The sequence below is a fragment of the Balaenoptera acutorostrata genome, chromosome 3 (genome assembly GCF_949987535.1).
Source record: "Balaenoptera acutorostrata chromosome 3, mBalAcu1.1, whole genome shotgun sequence".
NCBI lineage: Eukaryota > Metazoa > Chordata > Mammalia > Artiodactyla > Balaenopteridae > Balaenoptera > Balaenoptera acutorostrata.
Window position 1 is genome coordinate 152216940 of NC_080066.1, and position 6022 is coordinate 152222961.

The 6022-nt window shown below is 45.5% G+C and overlaps 1 protein-coding gene across 1 annotated transcript in view; it reads right to left on the reverse strand.

Moving 5' to 3' along the window:
- The window catches only part of HEATR4 (HEAT repeat containing 4), a 50000-nt gene that overhangs the window by 38676 nt on the left and 5302 nt on the right, over nucleotides 1-6022 (reverse strand).

Below are 6022 nucleotides of genomic sequence, written 5' to 3' on the forward strand. Positions count from 1 at the left end.
CTCTCTGCTGCCTCTTTTTTTTTTTTTTTTTAAGTAAAGTATTTTAAAAATTAATTAATTTATTTATTTTTTGGCTGTGTTGGGTCTTCGTTGCTGCACGTGGGCTTTCTCTAGTTGCGGCGAGCGGGGGCTACTCTTCGTTGCAGTGCGCGGGCTTCTCATTGCGGTGGCTTCTCTTGTTGCGGAGCACAAGCTCTAGGTGTGCAGTCTTCAGTAGTTGTGGCACGTGGGCTTCAGTAGTTGTGGCGCACAGGCTCAGTAGTTGCGGCTCACGGGCTCTAGAGCGCAGGCTCAGTAGTTGTGGCGCGGGGGCTTAGTTGCTCTGCGGCATGTGGGATCCTCTCAGACCAGGGCTCGAACCCGTGTGCCCTGCATTGGCAGGTGGATTCTTAACCACTGTGCCACCAGGGGGGTCCCTGCTGCCTCTTTCTTAACAGAAAGTTCCCTTCATTTTTTTTCCCCTCTACTTTCTTTTTCTTTTTTCTTTCTTTCCTTTTTTTTTTGGCATGCCAAGTGGCTTGGGGGATTTTAGTTCCCCTACCAGGGACTGAACCTGGGCCACAGCAGTGAAAGTCCTAACCACTGGACTGCCAGGGAATTCCCTCCCCTCTACTTTCTAATTCCCATTCTTTGCCATGCACTCATACAGATATACTACTGTCTCATGAGATTACTCTGGAAATGCTGCCATAAAGATAATCTGTTACAACTCTTTTATATTAGGTTTCAAAACCAAGGTCTGGAGAGCAGACATGTGACTAAGATCACAGTACTGCTTAGTACCTGAAGCAACACACTGACACTTTGACACTTAATCCAAAATATTTTCAACTACTTCTGTCTGCCTCTCATCATTCATCTGATGCTAATAAGCTCCTTTCACATACTGATGAAGCAGCAGTGTTTTGAAACTACCTTCAAAGTGGCTTCCCACACACAGTCTTCAAAGGGAAGCAAGCTTCTTCCATCTTAAACCTTCCTTAGTTTTACGTTCCAAAGCTGCTTATATTGGTTACTAGGCAACCACCTCTTAAAATTCCATGAGTCTACTCACAGAACCTGTGGGTTCAATCAGGGGTATCTTCAGCTATTTATTAAATTTCCTTCTTTGTAAATTGAGCTTTGGGAAGTTGCATGTATTTACTGATTGGTGGCAAAATGGATTTCTTGGTCATCCTTTGAAAAATAAACCTCTAGGTCTATGCAGCTCAGTGTCCCCTCCCCCCGCCCCCATTCATTCATAAGTCCTACTGAGAAAGAGACAAAGCAAGGGAACACATGAACACCCAGCTCTGGCATGCTTCAGACCACCAGGCTGATAGAACAAACAGTAAAGCAGAATGAGTGTCTTTGGGACCTTTCCCATTCCCCTTTCATCTCTGCCCCTGCTTAATCTCCTTCCTTCACACAGTTCAGTTCCATCTCCCCTGCTTCCCAAATTCTGGCTAGGTTGTCAGCCAATAACACTATTTTTTTTACAAGGGGACTCTTCAAGTCCTATATTTTTAATAATAAAATTCCAGGCCTACAGAATACTGGTTTTCAGGCTTCCCCTTATGAAAAGAACTAATTTGTCCTGACAGTAAAGAAGATTTCTGGCCATAAAGTTCTGTCTGTCTCGTTGATCTGGGGCTGTGCTATTCAGGTGGTCACCGTCTCTTGCTGACCAACCTGAGCACTAACTTTAGTGCTAGGGCTCAATTTGTGCTCAGACCCTGGGTCCCTCACAAAAGAGTGAAAGGATATGTTCTCTGAGATGAAATGAATGAAAGAATTAAAAAATTGAATCTTAAAACACTGGTTAAGGTTCCTCAAGAAATTAAAATTACCATGTGATCCAGCAATTCCATTTCTGGGTATATACCCAAAGAATTGAAAGCAGAGGCTCATACAGATGTTTGTACGCCCATGCTCATAGCATATTCACAACAGCCAAAAGGTGAAAGCAACCTAAATGTCCATCGATGGATGAATGGATAAACAAAATGTGGTATATACATACAATAGAATATTATTCAGCTTTAAAAAGGAATAAAATGCCAATACATTCTGCATATATGGGTGAACCTGGAAGACATGCAAAGTGAAATAAGCCAGACACAAAAGGACAAATACTGTATGATTCCACTTATCTAAGGTACTTAGAATAGTCAAATAATAGCTACAGAAAGTGGAATAATGATGTCCAAGGGGCTGTGGTGGAGAGGGAGGAATGAGGAGTTGTTTAATAGGTACAGAATTTCAGTTTGGGTGATGAAAAAGGAGATAGGGTTAAAGGTTGCACAACAATGTGAATGTACTTAGGTAACTATGCATTTTAAAATGGTAAATTTTATCTTTGTGTATTACCACAGTTTAAAAAAACCAACCCTGTTTAATTATAAAAGCCATGTGTTTTTTGGTGATAGAAATTCTGCACAAAGAAGAAAATTAAAACTCCTCATGGGATTTCCCTGGTGGCGCAGTGGTTGAGAATCCGCCTGCCAATGCAGGGGACACTGGTTCGAGCCCTGGTCCGGGAGGATCCCACATGCCGCAGAGCAGCTAAGCCTGTGCGCCACAACTACTGAACCTGTGCTCTAGAGCCCGTGAGCCACAACTACTGAGCCCGCGTGCCACAACTACTGAAGCCCGTGCGCTTAGAGCCCGTGCTCCACAACAAGCCACCACAATGAGAAGCCCGCGCACCGCAACGAAGTGTAGCCCCCACTCGCCACAACTAGAGAAAGCCTGCATGCAGCAACAAAGACCCAACATAACCAAAAATAAATAAAATTAAATTTAAAAATTTATTAAAAACTACTCATGATACCCCAAAGCCTAAGAGACAACAGTTTAGGGTAGCTTTCTACTAGTCTTTTTTTTTTTTAATGTATATATATATATATGTATATATATATATATATATATATATATATATATATATATATATATACTTAAGTTATACAAACTGTTCTCTACCTGCTTTCAATGTCATGAAAATTTCCTCATCATATTCTTCTGCTATATTATTTTTAATGGCTACATCTCTTCTGTTGCATTAATGCATCACAATTAAATTGACTAAACCAAATTTATATTGCTAGTTTCTTTTTCCTCTATTAAAACAACGATATGGGGGCTTCCCTGGTGGCGCAGTGGTTGAGAATCTGCCTGCCAATGCAGGGGACACGGGTTTGAGCCCTGGTCTGGGAAGATCCCACATGCCGCGGAGCAACTAGGCCCGTGAGCCACAACTACTGAGCCTGCGCGTCTGGAGCCTGTGCTCCGCAACAAGAGAGGCCGCGATAGTGAGAGGCCCGCGCACCGCGATGAGAAGTGGCCCCCGCTTGCCGCAACTAGAGAAAGCCCTCGCACAGAAACGAAGACCCAACACAGCCATAAATAAATAAAATTTTGAAAAAACAAAAACAAAACAACGATATGGTAAACATTGTTATAGCCAAATATCTACGCACATTTATGAATGTTTATTTAGGCAAAGTTTCTAGAAGTGGAATTGTGAGTCAAAGAGAATGCATCTTTTAAATATTTTTAACCAGGTTGCTCTGAAAAGGTCATACCAGTGTATACATCCACCAACAGTATATGAATGTCTGTTTCCCAAATCTTCTCAACTAGGACATCATCATGTGAGAGAAAGCATAATGGTTCAGAGCACAGGCTCTGGAATTGGATTGCAAAGGTATAAATCCCAGCATTTCCACTTTCTAGCTGTGTGATCTTCAGCAAATAAATTCACCTCTCTGGGCCTTAATTTTCTCATAAGGTTCTTGTAAGGATTAAGAGTTAGCTATTATTATTTACCATCTTTAGTTTGAGTCTCTTGTGCACAAAATACACTGTGAAGTATCCCACAGAACCAGTACAAAAGTAATTAGAGCTAAAGGGAGTTGCATGATTAATGACCAGCAGGACAGGAGAACATTTGAAACTAGGTAAAAAGCCTTGTCTGGGAAGTTCATGGGGGTGGCCTTATTAGGAGCAGAGGCAAACACAGGTTTTGTGGGCTTGAAGCTTAGACAATTTGCAGGTTTCTCTAATAGAAAGGATATGAATTCATGAATGTAAAATCAAGTACAAGGCCTTGGAAAGGGCCTGCAGTTAAGTTTGATGAAAAATTCACCACTGGATGGAACCCATAGCTATGAAATAGTGGGAAAAGGTGAGCAGTCCAGGGCGAGAGGGAGATAACGTTTGCCTAAATGGAGCAATATGAGTTCGGATAACAAAATAACAACTATTACCTCATTTGGCTGTTTTTACACCCATAAGGAATGAAAGTGAGGTCACACAGCTAGTAAGACGCCAGGCCCCTTAGTTGTGGAATGGTGTGGAAAAATAATCATAATAGACAAATAACATACAAGCAAAACACCATGGTGCACATTTTATTTTTATTTTCAATTTTTTTTTTGGCCGTGCCGCACAGCATGGAGAACTTCCCCTAACAGGGATCGAACTCATGCCCCCTGTATTGGAAGAGCAGTGTCTTAACCACTGGACCACCAGGGAGGTCCTTTTTTTTTTTTTTTTTTATGGTGCACATTTAAAATGAAAAGACCTATGATTATTAGCCGATGTGAATTACTCAAAGTGACAAAACTCAATTCCAGTCCACTCCTCTGGCTATGAATATTACCGAACATAAGTCCATGTGCCTGACGCACAATGAGGCCAAACAATACCAAAACGTTGGAGTTTGGAACAGAGAAAGGTTTATTGCAGGGCCATGCAAGGAGATTGGTGGCTCATGCCTTAAAAACCCCAAACTCCCCTAAAGCATTCAGCAAAGCGCTTTTATAGGAAAGGTGGAGGGGGCGTGGTGAGTTGTTGCAAACTTCTTGATGTTAGATCCTTTTTAAAAAAAAAAAAAAAATGTGGGCTTCCCTGGTGGAGCAGTGGTTGAGAGTCTGCCTGCCGATGCAGGGGACGTGGGTTCGAGCCCTGGTCCGGGAGGATCCCACATGCCGCGGAGCAATTGGGCCCGTGAGCCACAACTGCTGAGCCTGCGCGTCTGGAGCCTGTGCTCCGCAACGGGAGAGGCCGCAACAGTGAGAGGCCCGCGCACAGCGATGAGGAGTGGCCCCCGCTCGCCGCAACTGGAGAGGGCCCTCGCACAGAAACTGAGATCCAGCACAGCCATAAATAAATAAATAAATTAATTTAAAAAAAAAAAGTATGTATTTATTTAGTCTGCGCCGGGTCTTAGTTGCGGCATGCTTGCGGGATCTAGTTCCCCGACCAGGGATCGAACCCCGGGCCCCTGCATTGGGAGCGGGGAGTCTTACCCACTGGACCACCAGGGATGTTCCAGGTCCTTTGTCCTTGAGGTCAGGTCAGGTCAAGGTCAGGTAACGATGTTCTCATAAATCTCCACCAAACAAATGTTATTCTCTGTTCCGGCCTGAAAGGGCAAGGTCCCAAGGCACAACTTTCACCCTCAGGGCCGGGTCCCTAGACCCTGCCCAGCCGTCATCACTGAGGGAGCAAGGTGTCTAGGACCCAACTGGCCCTCAGGGGTCCCTCAGGCTCCTCAGGCCGCCCAAAAGGCGGGGGTCAGGTCCCACAGACTGCGACCCAGGCAGACTACCGCTGCCATTAGGTCGCAGAGGCGGGCATGGGGGAGAGGTTCACCACTGCGTCAAGGCCTGGGCCCCGCCAGTGGGCAGCCTTGGCAAGGGCTCTGAAGCCCTACAGGACACAGCCCCCAGCCTGTCCTGGGGCTCCCCAGGGCACCTGCTGGCAGGAGGCTGCGGAGGGCCTGGAGGGCCCCAGGGAGAAGGCCGTGATCTGATTCACCTCTTACCTCACTCTCCGCTGGAGGACCACCGCCGGGCAAACAGTTGGCGGAGCAAGACCGCTAATCGCCTCTCTAACCTTCCCGCTTTGGGGTTCTCACGGTAACCGGTCGCCCAGGGTAACTGCGTACAGCAACGGCTGCGCGCCAAGGGCTGCTCGCTGCCCCGCTCCACCAGAGGATCCCGGGCAGGCTCAGGGGCTCGGTCCCGCCGAGGGGCCG